A 16,883-nucleotide genomic window follows, 5' to 3' on the forward strand; every position below is an offset into this window, starting at 1 on the left:
AGAATTATCTAGTCCCTCTTAGCTGGCTTCCCATGGGCGTTGTGGCACATGGTCTTTCTATACCTGTTCTGTCACTGACTCATTGAGCAACCTTCAGTAGCACACCTGGAGTTGTGTTTCAAGATGTCTGCTAGTACTGCACACCTTTGCCTTGCCTTGTTTCTTTCTAAATTGAGATAGTAGTATCTTAACTTGATGTAGCATCTGTCAGTGAAATAGGAGATTTATAGGAGTTTGTGTAATTGAGAAAGATACATGTTGCGCATGCTTTGGAACTGGAGAGGAGAGATTTCCCTGTCCTCTAGCTCAGCTTCTGTATCTATAAATTAGAGATTATACTTAACCTTCCGTTGTGCAAGACCTGTAATTTCTCAGCTGATGCAGTTCCCTAGGATTATCTTCTTTCATTTTAGAGGTTATTTTATCCATACTTCTAATAAAACAAAGTTTTAATGTCTAGTAAATATACACCAAATCCTTAAGAAGTATGCATATCAAAAGTTGATCATACAAATAATTGAAGATTTGAAGACTGAGACCTTAGGAGAGTCCCACTCAATGAGTAATAACTGAAACATTTTAGTGCTTATAGTGTGTGTGCGTTTATTTGGGAAAATAATTTTTAATGAAAATGACAATTATTTAACATTTTGTTTTCTGAGATTAAGGTTAATAATAGGAAAAACATATTTTCTGAGTAGAGTATATAACCTATAATTTCAGGGACAATACTGGTTATAGCGAAGTACCTTAAACCACTTAGAAAAGACAACATCAGCTAAAAAGCAGTGCTTTTCTAAAGTATTAAGCATCATTGCTATTTGATACAAACCCTGTATGCACCAGAAAGTGGTTAATGAATGAATCTGACTACAGCCACTAGCTACTAGCTAGTGGGCTAGGACCAGGTTTAAAAGTGGAAGAGATTATTTTTAGCTGGATAGAAAGTAACCTGTCAGCAACCATTGTGTATGTCAAGATGTAGATGTGCCTAAATCCCTTTTGGATGTAGATTTACTCTGTTTCCTTTAAAGCCTTTTTATTTCATATGTGCTTGTCTCTTTTCTGTTCCTCTGTGTGCAGTACTGGTGCTTTTCAGTAAACAAGATGTGAATTCAGTCTCCTATTACAAAATGGCTTCACTGATGGTATGAATAGCTGTAGCATAAATATTTTGAGGAGGCTTTCAAATTGAGAGTATGTTCACTTGTATTACAAGTTAATATTTGAGAACTGCTGTATATTTATTTAGAAAAAAATGGAAGAACGGCTGATTGGCAGGACAAGCACTGTGAGCTTTTTCCTCCTGATACCAAACAAATAAAACCAACCAACCAAAAAAATTACCACCACCACCAAAAAAAGCTACCAAGAAATGTTGTTTCCATAGTCTGTCAAGATGAGAAATGAAATTGAAACTTGCTTGGAAACCACAAAGAAGCTCTTGGAGATAAAATCTGATGAAAATCCATCAGAGTGGCATAGAGAGATTGTATTTCAGGGCAGCTCACCTGTCTGAGATGGAAGGGCTTTGAAGCTGCAGACAGTGACAAAATGCTTGGTTTATTATTTGAATATTTTTGTCAAAGCCAAAGCTTGACAAATTTAAAATGTCCTCCTGAAAGATATACCATGACAAAAAAACTTTAAATGGGAAACAGTGTAATTTCGTGAGCACTGTCATTTATAACATTGCTGCTTCCAGAAATCTCTGTTTGGGTATCTCAAAATATGTGTGGATTTTACTTCCACATAGCAGTGGTTACTTTGATCAACTGTTATTGTATCTAAAATTTTATTCTGAATGTGAGAATTTTGTTTGTTTGTTTTTAACAGAAAGTATATTCTGGTCTAAATGGAAGGTTAATTGTAGAGTCGTATTCAGTTTGATAGCCACACAGGTACAAAAGATGTCAGAATTCTTACACTTCCCAGGGGCTATTCTTTTCTGCATCTTATTTAGAAAATATTTATCCCAACCAGCATGTGGTAAAATTTGAAAATTTGGAGAAAACCAAAGTTTGGACAACCCTAACCAATCACAGTTCTCTTTTATGAGCAGAAGGTGTTCAAATAAGTGCATTTTTCTTGGTAATATTGGTCACTAGAGATGCATTGCACTGTCATTTTCATTTATTTCAATGCCCCTCCCATGTATTTGTACAGTTGCGTTATGTTCCTTATTGCATCTGCAGTTGTGCATAGTGAAAATTATTACTGAAAAGGTATTGATGTACCACGTTTGCTCAGAGATCATGTGATTCCAACAGAGAAGCTGGCAACCTTTTCAGCTGGCTATCTACACAGAGCAAGAACTGGGTAAGCCAAGGAAAGAAAAACACTAAAGGAAGAATCTCTGAATGTTAACTGTTGGTAAAACCAGAGCTGTGCATGAAAGCAGGTGAAGCAATGGACAGCACTTCAAGAGAAAAGGAAATGGAGAGAAGCTATAGACTCAGCAGTGAAGCTGCTGCTATGGCAGGACCCTGCAAAGCTTTCTGTCCGTATATCTGAAATCCTGTGCAGAAAATTCAAATGAAGATATTCTCTGCTTAGCTGACTTGCAAAAACCCTTTTACAACAGTAAAGAGCTGGTTAGATAGACTGTTCTTCATTGTATTTTAACAGCTCTGCCATTAGCAAAGGTGTTAGCATGTGAGTATTCACATGTTTTGCTAGTGCTGACTGATACATTATCAATTTGATTAAGCTATTCTTCCTGTCTTTGTTTTCTACGTATAGTCAGGATATTGTTTGCTTCAAAGTGCATTATTTAATTTCATTTGTATTTACTTAGCATTGTGTTAAAATTTTGTGTAGTTGATCTGTTTTTACATTTTTAACAGTATTTTATTTTATAGTGGAATATTTGGAACCATTAGAAACATTCCCTTTTGCATATCTGATACCAGGAGGACCAGTATTTATTTTTGGTTCTCTCTGTTTTTATTTGCAAATTAACACAAAACTCCAGATGCTGACATGGAAGAAATGCAAGCCAACATTATGGTTTTGCACGACTGTACATACCTTCACGTGAATTATCTTAGACATTCTCTGGAGTCATGGAATTGCCGCTGGCAAGGAATGTGATAAAACAACATTTTATTTTTTATGCCATGGTCAAGAGATGTTGGTTGCATCTTCATGAAATGATTACAAAATGTATGAGAAACCCTAGCTATCTTCATCTGATAGGTGCAAAAAAATGATCAGACATAAAAACTGTTTGGCTTCCTTGAAATATCACAAAAGCTTCTGACTCAGTAACTATCTAAACTTGCTGCTGCCCACAAGAATGTTGAGCTGGAGTCTATTAGTCGTATTTTGTCAACAGTTTTAGTGGTTTAATGTGATCTAGGAAATGATACAGCAACATTCAGAAAACAATGTCCGTCACGGTTCTGCAACCTTTTTCTTAGTCTTGACATGGATTTTGGTCTTCTAGTTTTGGAGAAAATTGACACTTAGATGCAGTATGTGCTACGTTTTCAACAGTTTCTACAAGGCTTGGAGGTGTGATGGTTAACTAAACAAGGAGATTGTCTCTTTTCTGTTATTATATTACCATTTGTGAATTTTACATGTTGGAATTTCATGGGGCTAAGGTACATGTGTGAACCTGAAATTAGCGTGAATGATATAAAATGACCATTGGTAAAAAACTGCATTGACAGATCCTGATTGAGTATATTTGCTCCAGAGGGATCATGCTAAATCAGCTGATGTAACAGGAATAAATTGCAATTTTAATACAGTGTTTGTGCAAAATTCAAGGAAGTTACTAATTGTATTTCTCATTGAATACTTTTTTTTCCATTGCACTTCCTCCTGTTTTCCATTTAACACTTCCCTTCTACCCCTAGATATTAGCATTTTCAAGTTAAGTAATAAAGTAGCAATTAAAAATCAGGATGCAATAAAGCTAGAACAGAAGTGTGTGTTACGGCCCTGTATAGTTACAGTAATTTAGATTCTTTTGTCAAGTCAGGGCTCTCAAGATTCCCCCCCCCATTTTTTTAAAGCTATTAAAAGCTATGAAAGCCAACAATTGGTTCCACCTGTTTTTTGTCTCCTACAGGGTAGAAAAAGCATTGAAGCATAAGTGAAAACAATCTGTTTCAACTGATGTTTAAAGCTCCAATAAATATGAACTTTTCACCACAAGCCCTCTGAAGATCTGTAAGTATGTATTAGTGTGCTCTTACTTAACTTATTCAAGAAATAGCTGCTTGTTTTATTACACACAGATAAATACACACACACTTGCTCACGCAGCTAAATCCAGGTGAATGAGGCAAGAATACTAAACCTGAAAGAAGCTGTACATTCTGTAATTTAGATGCAACTTTCCTTAGGCCTTGCTAATGTTTCTTTTGTGCTTGCTCTGCAGATGTTTGTACAGTTGTATTTGGTAGCACAATAGCAAACTTAATCAAAAATACTATTTAAATAAACCTGATACTTTAACAGATGGGTGCCCGGGCAAATGAGCTTTTTAAACATATGAATGTCATCAGTGGATATCTTTAAATATTTGTGTTACAAAGTCCCTTGATAATTATTTTTTCCCCACTCAAGAACAACAAATTGTATTCACAATATTTGCAATCAATTCTCTGAAAGTATTTGAATACTTTACTTTAAGCTAAAAAGAATTGATGAATTTGCTGTATTCTTGCAGAGAGAATCTTAACTAGCCGAAAAACTTATTCATGATTTGTTGAGCTCTAATGTAAACACACTTTTACAGTAAAAAGTATTTATATTGATTAGAATAGAAATTTTGATGAAGTTAAAGCCACTCTCAGATTGAAACACCAAGTATCTGTGATGGACTGGTAAAGTTACGTGTAAAAATCTGACTATTTTTAATATTTTAATATTAAAATATTGTGTTTACCACACCAGATGTCTTTTATTGTAGTTTCAGAATTTCTGTAGAGGTTGTGGGTTTCAAGTATAATCATGGCCTTTAAGTATAATATTCTTCATTTGTGTTTTCTTGGAAAAACTAATATTAAAAAAAAAAATAGAAAAAGAAAAGTAAGGTGTGTGCTGAGGCTCTTTTTCATATTCAGGAGAGTTTCTGATAAGACATCCCTAGATTTATTATGTCCCTTTTGTATAAAATTTTTTGCTCTAATAGAAGTAGCACTAGATTAGATATGCTACTTGGGGTTTACAACACAGATGCGTTTGAAAATAGCCTTTGATTCAAACTTTGAAAGCTACAAAGAGTACCTAATTTACCTCATCTAAATAATTTTATTTAATTTCTGGTTTTGCACCAATGCTTTCAGAGGCTTGTCCTTTTAAAAACAACAACAACAACAACAACAAAGTAGAAAACACACTTAGGGCCAAATTCTACGTTCACATGTGTCAGTTGAACCACAGAGTTCAAGGCGGTGGCATGACTTTAGTCAAGGACACAGTCTGATGTCACTTTCTGAGGCCAACCACCTATCAAGATGACACTAGAGTTACTGACACCTGAAAGGTTTAAAACCATATTTCTTACTTTATTTAATATTAACAGTTCCTAGTACTTAGACACTTGAAATACCATCTCTCCCACCAGCATTTATGTATACAAGTGATCAGGTATAAATAGTTTTAAATATATTCTCTGTAATTATATCTAATAAATAATGAGCAGTTACAAATTAATCTGGACATCAAATTTTAGTAGCAGACATGCCATATGGCATCTGAGCTATAATTGTTAGGATGTAAGAATTTCCTGAGAAAATAGAAGTTGCTCCCAATCCTATAAATTCTACATGAATGTTCTTTAGGATTTACCTTATTTTAGAAGCAATCCTCTTTATCTCCTCTGTTCCCAAACATTTTTCAATCTGTCTGAAAAATGTCTGAGATTGTTACTTCTCTCTGCAGGCCTCTAAATTGCCTGATAGGCTTAAGATTGATTTCTGTACCACAGGTACATTTTGTCTTTTATGAACTTTGCCAGCATTTTCAAAAATGAGTGTCTAAAACTCAAGCATTTTACTGAGGAACCCAGGTGGAACTAGTCTGAGTTTCAGATGAGCTGGAATTTCCCGGAATGGCTACAGAACCTTTCAAACTAGTTTTTGTATTAAGTGAAAAATTGAAGACTTTTATTTTCAGTTATCCAGTTAAAAAATATATATATATTTGAAGGGTTAAATTTTTGCAGCATTAGGCAAAAAATGCCTGCCAAAATATTGCCTACCTGGCTACAATTTGGACAGTTTTGAACAGCTGTATTCCAAACTGGTTGCAAGGAACTAACACATGAATTTCAATTAACTTACTCCTTTCTATATTTTTGGGTGATACTCTGTTTTGTTTAGGTCCAGGTTTAAAATTTGGTTGGTATTAGCTTTTAAAATAACTCTTCTCAAAACACGGTAAGTAGCTACCAAAGAACAAGGAATTTGAGACACAAGCTTACGGCCAAAGCAATGGACGAGTTACAAAGTCTCACTTGATGACTAAATGCTGGAAGAATTAATCATGTGTCTATCTCGCCTAGTACCAAACTGTGATTAACAGTGGCTGAGCTACTTGTCTGAGATCCTGAAATGTTCATTTCCTGATGCCATCCCAAAATACAATAAAAAACATTTCTATTCCTGTTCTAGCTTCTGTAGCCCTTTACATCTCTAGAACTGCTTTTGTCTAGAGTTCTCCATTCCCATGAACTATTGTCTGGTTCACAGTTTCTAATTGAGTAAAAATATTTAATTTGACTAACTATTGACCAGTTGTCTCACGTACTAGTTTTTACTACAGATCTGGTGTGCTACTTCTGCATTCAAATCACACAGGTAATGGTGCTATTTGTTTCATTAAACAAGAGATGTATAAGCACATACAAGTGCAAACACATAAATCGCACAGTAATGCAAGACACATTATGTCAGAAAACATGTTAATTTTATGTTATAAAATTTTATTTGTTAAATGAAGGATAAATTACTATAATGTGAAAGGATGCTGAAAACTATTTTTGATTTAGAGCCATGTCTGGGACTTTCCTGTGTAACATGGTAGCTTTCCATGATAACTACATTAAAATGTAAGAGGTAAAAGGTTGTGCCATGCTGTATGAAATCAGTAAGTATTATGATGGTAATCTACCCACCAATTTTATTTTTATAACCTGATACATCTAATTTTAAGTTTCTAGATTTGGAAGTAGTAACATAGATTTTTTTAAAAATTAATTAATTATTATTTTTTTAAAAATTTCTTAAGTATATAATATCTAGACCTAGATCAGGAAAAAAAATAATAAAAAGCAACATCAGGATATGTTGTATGTTGTGAATTTGGCTTCATAGTAAGTAGTTAATTGGATGCTTGAATCTTCGCAAAAGTCCTGGCCATAATAGAAAATTGAAAAGCTTCATATTTACCTGTTTGATAATAAAGTAAAAAAAGGCAGAAGATTTTTATCTTGCAGAACAATATTTTGTCATTGGTAATCCAACATACTTAGCTTTTCTAATTATTTTTTTTCATTCTCATTTTGACTATAGACTAAGTAATCTAAATTTTTAGAACGTAGTGTTACTGATATCCATTACATTGTAAGGCATAAGTAACATAGGGAGGTTCTTCAAGCTATAAAATGTCATCTGTGTTCTTATGCTCTTGTAGCTACATTCAATGGCACAGAATTTTCCTTCATTATTTTCCTCAAAAGGTAAAACCTCCTACTTATTTTTTCAATATTTCAGGTAGTGGCTGTATATCTTCTACAGTCTGTAGCAGAAATTAGGTTAGTACTGGTTGGTTTTAGCTTTCTTTCTCATGTATTTCCCTAAGCTCAATGTTTAGACTTGGTAATGGTGTTTCAGTCTGCTGCTCTGGGGTGCTCAGTGCCTTCCTCTACCTTAGGTGCTCAACTTGTGTAAGATCAAGCCCAGGATAAGCACGAGCTGGGTTTTCCATACAGTCAGATCCCAAAGTTTATCTTGGGAACTGATGATTTACTGCTTTGAGAACACTAGTCTGGAGAGTAGTGCATCTGCAGTAAATACAGAGCACAGAACTTGTTAATCAATGAGCATAACCTATTATTTCCTTAAATGAGAAGGGTTCTATGGTTAACAGTTCCCACAAGAATTTTAGGGCAATACTGTCCAGTATCAAAAATTTGTATGCTGGTCAGACTTCATATTAGACCAGAAGTACTCTTTTCTGTAGAGTGATGGTTGGGAATCCATGGTTAGGAGACAGAAAGTTGTACTCCTGCTTGAGGTGAAAGTTTTTGACCTGGTTTAGGCATGGAGAAGGGAAGATTCTTTCTCCAAAATGTAAATGCTCAGTTCGAAAGGTAAATCTGCTCATTTTCTAACTCAAGTATTGCTTTAATGTTAATAAAGTAATGAAAAGGTAATGTTAATACTGATTACCATTGTAACTGTTGATCATGCCAGCATGTTGTCTTGACCACCGGAGCTCTGCACATCAGAACATGCGTTATTGTTTTTCATTCTTTTAAGTTGTTACTCTTTAGACTGAATGATTTTAGAGGAAATATATTCTTCTTCTTCAGTTTTAACCTTAACCTTACATACGAAAAAGAATGCAGACTCAAACATTTAAAGCACTTATAAAAAGTCTCCTTTTAACTAATTTTACAGTATTAATGACTGAAAAGACTAGATAGTTTTCTCCTGGAAACCATTCATTTAAGAGTATGCCAGCTGCTCTGTAATCATTTTACAATCTGTTTTGCAATATATAGGACACTGAGATTTAATGTAATCTACTTTAGGACACTGAGATTCAATATAATCTAATTTATTGGATGTTTCAGCATTTGGGAAGGATTTTCAGACTTTTCTGGGAGTTGTCTGAAATATTTAGCAGTTCCTAAAATGCAGAGTGTTTTTTGTAATTTTGAAAAACAAGAGGAGATATGAAAATACATTTTTTTTGTTGTTGTTGATAAAGGGACTTTAAGCTTTTATTCAAATTCTGTAAATGAGAAGAAATTGTATCTATAGTTCTACAATATGTGTCATGGAATGATACAAAGCCAGTTCATGTTCGCTTCGTAAAAATGCTTCGTAATTTTTTGATGCAAAATAATAGTGAAGAACATGAAGCCCTTCATTGATATTGTGAACTCTCATAAAAGGTTTATAATTTTCTTCATCAATCGAATGGGGATCAAGTATAAGGTATATCCCTAATTATGTTATGGTACTTTTCAATAAAATTCCCCACTTTAAAGAAACTAATGTGAAAGGAAGAAATATTCTATGATTAATTCTGACTCTTTGAAATATAACAGTACATCTGGAAAGTATCTTTAAAAACTCTTGAGTTATGCCATACTTAATAAAACTCTGATTAACAATTTTGCAAAGGAAGTTAGAACAAAAAAATACTGATCTTGAAAGGGATTGCAGCAAGATTTAGTGAAAAGTAGTGATGTGTTGTTCTGATATATATATATATTTTTTTTGTTTGTTTGTTTATTCTGGAATACATTTTATACAGAGTTTTATAATAAAGTATAATATTTTAGAATGACTATTCCAACCTTTAAGTATAAGTGTTGGTTCTTTGGCTCTGATTTCTCATCCCAGCTGTGGAGGTTAGGTATAAAGGTATCATGTTACAATAAGCAGATCGCGCTTAAAATTATGCAAATATGTATAACTGCTCTATTGAAGTCAAAAACTGAGAAATGATGTTTAATATTAAAAAAGCACTGGAGCCATGTCTGGTGGTTTAATCCTCTGCCTTGGTATAGTACATACATAACTCAGCATTTCATGAAACAAGATTATTATTTTGCTTCCCAGCTGATCCACCTATATAATGTAGATACAGATAATGTAATGGAAATTTTCTGTAATTCTAGTCTTCACCATTGAAACAAGATCATGCCCATCATTACAAGTACAGATTCAATCTGGAAAATTCTTATCTTCCTCTCGAGCAAAGTTGCTCCTTATCAGACACTTTTAATACATTCTAGTGAGAAGTAACCAATGTGGCAGTGTTCAAAAAGTAGTGGTGGTGCTTTGATCTCATTGCTAAGAAGCCTCACTATTATAAAACAAACAAACAAAAAAACACACAAAAAAACAATAAAACTCTTATAGTGTCCCCACCTGAATGTTTCCTTATCTAAAGCCTACTGCGTGTATCTCGGTTAATTTCCTCAGAAGATTTAAACTTTGTCTTCTACCTTACTATGTATCCTAAGTGTTGATGATCATTATCATTTTGGCTAAAATGTATAGAGTATTTACTGCTTGATTTCAGCTTTTACTAAGGCCCTTCAGCATTAGTATATTTACATATAGAAAATATTATGCTGGAACATATGTGGCAACCAATATATAGAATAAAATCAATGTGCGTCTGCCTCTCTGTACACAATAGTAATTTATTTTCAGCCAGCTTCTACCTTGTCCAATGCCAATATCACTATTTGTATCCAAGCCTGGAGCTGTGTTATTAATGATATGATATCAAAAATAAAAGAAAATACAAGAACTGAAGTCAGGTTTGTTACTTTGTTTTGGACAGAGCCTTTCTGTGCCTCTTATATGTCTTCACATGTAAAAGAAATAATTTTTAATTTTTCCTAATTGCAAATAAATGACCTATAGATGTATTCAATACTAGGAATATGTAGCATACAGCAAAAATAATGATATTTATTTGTAGTGTCTCTGAGTGAATTCAGAACATACTTATGATGCAGATGTGAAATCTGTACTATCTTTGATATGAATTCAGAACATATTTATGATGCAGATGTAAAACTTCCTGGTGATGGATGTTGATACTGCAGATAAGACCCAAAATCAGTAAATGGAATATTTTCTTGTACATACAACTCTGGATTTCATGTCTAAGTATGCATATGAAGAATGTAAAGTGAATGCAATGTATAGGGAGACTTTCAGTTAATGTCTTTTTTTCTTTTCAAACTTTTTTTTTTAATGTGTAAACATGATAGTGTCCAGATGTATGGGACACACAATTCAGGTGAGTATTCTGTTTGTCTATAGTTTCCAGTCAACTGTTAGAAATATGTTTGTGCTGATGTCTGATCCCTGATTATTTCTAAATGTTTGACCAAAAATAGTCTTTGCAGTGTCTTGTGAAGAGTCTCTCAGCTGTGTGGATTACAGCATAATCATCATATTGCTCATTGTCTCTTGGGTCAATGTTCAGGTCTCTGAAACTTAACCTGTGGAAGAAAGGCTGAAGTTGTTTCTAAGAATATAATTTGAGGTAAAACTTCTTTTCTACTTCTATTGAAGTGGATTAGTTAGAAACCTTCGCAGACCCGAGAATTACAAAAATTCCAGTGTATTTTCACAGGACAGGTTAACAGAGACAAATAAAAAGATTACGTCTTTCAGCTTAAGATAAATACATATTTCTGAAGTACTTTAAAATTTAAAACTACATTAGAAGCTTTTATTTGTAGGTTATCTCTGATTCAATCTGTCTTAATAGATTTATGTGCACAGTGTAAATTGATTCCTACTGAAATGAAAGGCTAGGAATAGAAAACACGTTTTTATTCTGATAGCTCAGTGTAATGGCCAGGAGAATGACTGTTTCATGGGTGATATACTCCGTTGTATTTTCAGACCCTAAGAAGCGGAAGTGAAAGATGTTGGTAGGCTATTCTTAAATATATTGAAATTCTTGAAGACTGCCTTTGGAAATGGATGATTAGCTTTAACTTGTTTTCCACTGACTAGAGGAAACTGAAAATTCAAACTATTATTTGATTTCCATGATTTTTTTAATATGCAAATAGTGGGTTTTTATTGTTTTTATAACTAAAGCATTTAAATGTAAGAGTATAGTCTCCCTACATGCTACATGGCATCCCAAAGAGATGGAAAAGATAGATTCTCAAATGATGTGCTAAGGCAGAGCGTAGTTGTAGGCAGCAGTTCAGATGAGGCTCTATTTCATTTAAAATATAAATGTAATAAGGGCTTGGGCAGCAGTAGGAAATTGTTGTTGATTTCCATGCATGACACACCGCTGACTTCTGACAAAAAGCTGATTACAGACACCCTCTGTTCAAGAAAGTATCCAAATGTTCTGCCTGGGGCAGCCTCATAGATGGTGCTCAGCTGTCATAGCCTTTGTGTGAGTACCCAGATGAGGCTAATGAATGGTGCACAGGCTGTCACGTCTTGGACAGACTGTGCATTAACTAGAAGTGCTGCAATGGTTTGCAGTTATGGGGTTGTTTTTATTTGAATTTGTCAATTGCTTGGGAAGTAATTGGCAACAAGAACTGGTAGGAAATGTTCTGATAAAATAAAATATCCAACAGATCAAGAAAGTTAGGCATTTCCTCCAGTGGTTGAGACTGGTGGGTCAGTCCCATTCATGGGTCATGGAAGCTCCAGGTCACAGAACACAGGGGTTTCTCATGACAAGTTTGCTCCAGAGGTGTGGACCCTGAATGTACTGAATCCTGTCCTCAGGGAATGAAGGGATCAAGGGGGCTACATCCTGAATCCTGCTGTCATTTGGAGTGAAATTGCATTAAGGTAGGGCCATGAGGTTCCTGACTCCTTACCATCCTAGAGTTCTGCTTGTGTGGAACTTGTTTTCTATGTTGAGAGAAACATGTGAGAGGAGCCCTCCTCCTCCTGCGACTCTCTGGTGATTCTCCGGTCCTATAAGCATCATTGTCGAGTTAATTTGACGTGGCCCCAGGATCTTTTGTTTTCAGAATACTGTACTTCAGTGTACTCAGGCAAAATTTTCTCAGAATTCCTGATTCACAGAAAGTTAAAGGAGAGACTGAAACCAAATCAGAATTAAATTGATGTTTTTAAGTAATGCATATACTGCCTTCACAGCCAGGTTTACTGACAACAGGGAAAATTCAGCTCCTAGAATTTTGTAATTCCATGGGAAGATATTTATAATACTTGTAGCATGAAGTACAGTTGAAAAACTCAAAAGGAAAAAAAAAAAGACTTTTAATTGTTTATATTGTCTACCAGATAGGTTTTCTTTTAATTGATTGAGGTGTCACCAGGTGAGCTATTTTGGCAATTTTCTCTGTCCTTACTTATTAGTATTTGATGATCTACAAATACTAAAGTCAATTTTCAGAATGCATTAGGGTAATTATTTTATCGCGTTATTAGTCTAAAACTCAATTAGCTGAATATGTAGAAAAAAGACTGCCACGTATACTTGTATAGTGTGGAAGAGAACTGTAAATTACTTATAAAATCACTGCTAAAGAGGATACATATATACATATTTTAACTTGTAACTTAGTTTTTTTCAAAGATATACTTGGAGTTCTGAAACATGTTTAGTAAGCTTCTATATTTGAAACATTTCAGTGGCTTTAATAGCTAAGATTGAGCTGCTTTTGGTGGTCACAGATATGGCTGGTTGGGATGTTTCATCTGGCTTAATCTGGGGAATAAAAAATGTCAAAATTATGTAAGAAAGCTTAGCAGGAGACTGGTAGATCCAGCAAGTGCTATTAAAATGTTATGGCTATGGTTCCAAATGACAAGGGAATGACCTTGCACAAAGAAATCCGGACAGAACAGGAAAACCTTTCCAAAAAGACTAATTATTTTATATATTTGCATAATATGTTATCTCCTGTGATAATTATATATATATTCAAAAAAAAAAAGAAGAGCCAACTCAAACTGTTATAACTGGTGTCAAGAGAGATGATACAGCTCTTGGTTGGTGGTATTTCTCATGGTAGGGGCAAAAGATGTGTTTTTAATCTCTGTGAAACTGAGAGCAGAATACAGTAGATGAGAAAAAAATTCTGCTAACTTCATTTACACTAGTACTTTGACCCAGAAGGATTTTAATACTTTGCTGAATGTGTTCATCATTTTGTAAAACTGTTACAGAAATTGCAAGAAGTCTGGTGAGTCAAATTTTGTAGCTGTAGACTTGCACATCTACAATTATTCCAGCATATGTACCCATTTATATTACTTTCAGGATGGTGGAAAAGCGGTTTTAATTTCATATTAGTTTTCCTCTCTAGAGAGAAAGAGATACTAAAGCAACATTTTCTCTAAAAGGTAAGATGAAGTATCTTTTCTTTAAAACAACACTAAAACTTTAAAATAAAACTATTCTTTGTTCTGTGCAACTCATATAGCAATGAGAGAGAAGGATGCATCTTCTCTTTTGTAAACATATATATATATTTATTTGGTTAAAGAACATAGGCATAGAACATAGAATCTGAAAGGACTTATTTTCATCTATACGAATGAAGTCAAAACAATTTATTTGTAATTTGTGACAGTAAATAAAAACTCATGATAAAGTATACTTTGTAGAGAGTTTCTCACATTTTATTTTGATATTATTCTTTTTCTGTTGCTCTCTCTTATGGAAGCTATTTGATTTTTTTTTTTTAAACTAATTAATATTTATTTTTAGGCTCATAATGGTATCATGTTTCTGTAAGAAGACTGGGTGGAACTGAGCCTGCCTGGGGAGGAGGCTGTGATGACTGCAGTGGCAGCAGGTGGGAGGGCTCCAGCAGGGAGAAGCCAGCCTGGCCTTGGAGGGGGTGGAAGGAACTTCCTAGGGACTGGAGGGGGGCAGATTTGGCAGTGTCTCAAAACAGGAATGTCTACAGGACTCTGTGTGGTACCTGGATTCCACAGTACTGTCCTCTGTTTTCCTCCCTTACAGCAGAGGAAATTTTCCATTTTCAATAAGAAAGATACAGCAAATTTAACATCTGTAACATAATCCTACTTTAAACTCTCTGGGAAAGCTTGAAATGTTTGGGGTTTTATAGTGCTGAAAGCAATTCTATGCTGAGAAAGCTCATTGCTTTCCTATACTAACCTGTTTGTGTCTGATGTATTTTGCTGTGTGTTTGTATTGTAATTCCTTTAATGGAAAGGATGTCTTTTTATTATTATAAATGCTAGCATTTATTTCTTAGATCCATGAACATAGCTAGGTATATGAGGAGGGAGGAAATGATTTTTAAACATTCCAAAAACATCTCCTCCATTTCTGCTGTGGTTGGAAAACCCCAGATTTTTGAACACTGATTACTTCTAATGTTTTAAGTAATGGAGAATAAAGTGTTTTTAAGAAAATTAATCTCCTACCTGCAAAGCAAGACAGATGTTGAGTCATGGTTAAACAGGTGTAAGCTGCAAATCAGCATTAATCTTAAGCAGTGTTTTTGATGACATTGAAGGCTATTTTTTTTTAATGTTAATTTACATGTAACCCATATTAAACACCAAGATATTTTTTCCACCAAGAAAATGGTCATTGCTGGTAGAAATAGCTGGATTATTTTGAATGCTGATCTCACTACCTCTAGCAGTGATGAGAGCAATGCATGCATATTTACACAAAATTAGCAAACTTTCAAGGGGTTGCCTGAGTATAAAACAAGTAGGATCTTTATTTGTTTATTTATTTTTCCCTGTTGATTTCTTTTCCACAGGCATAACACAGGGCCATTAGTACATTATTAACACATGATATGACTCTCTTCTCATTACCTCAGAACTTTATGCAGCTGCCTAAGATGTCCCTGGTATCCTTCCCTTTGCTTTTAGCTCCCTCCCATGTCACTTTACACATCTGACTGGGCACGGGACAGAATATTTGCTGTGGCAGATATAGAGCTGTGCACATGCTGTGTGACCAGCTGGCTGCACTTGCTTTTCACCATACTCACCTCTACTTGCCTTTCTGACCATGGGCAACTGGCCTAGGTCCCTCTTGGTCACTGCTTCTCATAAAACTCTAAAAAGGTTGTGTCCTTGAAATACTCACTGCTCTGTCAGTTTTGCTTGGAATTGGCCATAAGTTTAAAAACAAACAAACATATTGCAGGATACTTGCAGGTTAATAGAGGTTAATGGCTTAATTCTCTCTTTTAAGGAAATCAAGATGGTGTATGCAACTGATTGCAGGGCTATGCTGTAGTTCTTAAAAAACTAGGCACTTGTTTTTAGGATAATTGCTGTTCAGTGCAAGTTTAAAAAAAATCTCATTTTTTATGTAACGCGTGCTGGAATTAGAGCTCATACTGAATAGACTAGATCCTTCTGGTTTCTGTTAATCTCTAGCTGGTGTATTTGAAGCTCCATAAAAAGAAACTGCAAAGTAATTGAGCCTAAAGTAATGCATTAATAACTAATCTAGAATTCCTCGGCTGGAAGGAAGTAAAATATTTTATTTATTATTTATTTCAGGATGTTTTGGTTATGGCCTGCAAGTGAGAACTATAGAAAAAGTCTACAGGGCAATACAGAAGTTTTCGATAAGAATAACTAGTAAGGTGATTATATAGAACAGTACCTAGATCCTTTCCAAAACTGCAAAAAATAATTTTTGATGTGAAGCATGAATTCTTAGTTTATTAACCATTTACTCATTTTTAGAGAAGAATGATTTTATCCTAGAGTCTTGACACAATATCCTAATCAAAAAATATACTCATTATTTCTCTGAGGAATTAGTTAGCTTATGGAAATTTGAGTGTGTATAATGTGTTCTAATATGCTAATATACTTTTTCTGAGCTCTTTGATGAGCTGCAGTAGAGGTGTCACATTAGTAGGAAAAACATGAATACTGAAAAGAAAGTCTTTGTACTGTGAGAAGAGATACTACTGTGTTTGGGGTTAACCAAGCAGGATATTGTACATTCTGTTTTCTGTGTGGTTTTAATAATGGGAAAAACCCACAGTATGAATTCACCGTACCATACATAAACGTGGTAATAGTGATAAATTAACTATAGTATGATATATTATCAATTACATAATAATCATGTAAGTATCACAACATGCATGATTATATTCTGTCGCATTATATAACAATATAGAATACATTACA

The 16,883-nt window shown here is 34.3% G+C and overlaps 1 long non-coding RNA gene across 4 annotated transcripts in view; it reads left to right on the forward strand.

Moving 5' to 3' along the window:
* The first annotated feature begins 4,130 nt into the window (after nt 1-4,130).
* The window catches only part of LOC310904993, a 72,750-nt gene continuing 59,997 nt past the window's right edge, over nt 4,131-16,883 (forward strand). The window contains exons 1-3 of one of the 4 annotated variants that reach the window (XR_014588717.1): nt 4,134-4,182; nt 13,996-14,078; nt 14,446-14,533. This is a non-coding gene — a long non-coding RNA (uncharacterized lncRNA). Of the gene's footprint in view, nt 4,187-12,359; nt 12,552-13,995; nt 14,079-14,445; nt 14,534-16,883 lie in introns of those variants that run through there. The other 3 variants (XR_014588718.1, XR_014588715.1, XR_014588716.1) reach the window with 3 other exon arrangements.

The sequence above is a fragment of the Anser anser genome (assembly GCF_964211835.1).
Source record: "Anser anser genome assembly, chromosome: 10".
NCBI classification, from domain to species: Eukaryota; Metazoa; Chordata; class Aves; order Anseriformes; family Anatidae; genus Anser; species Anser anser.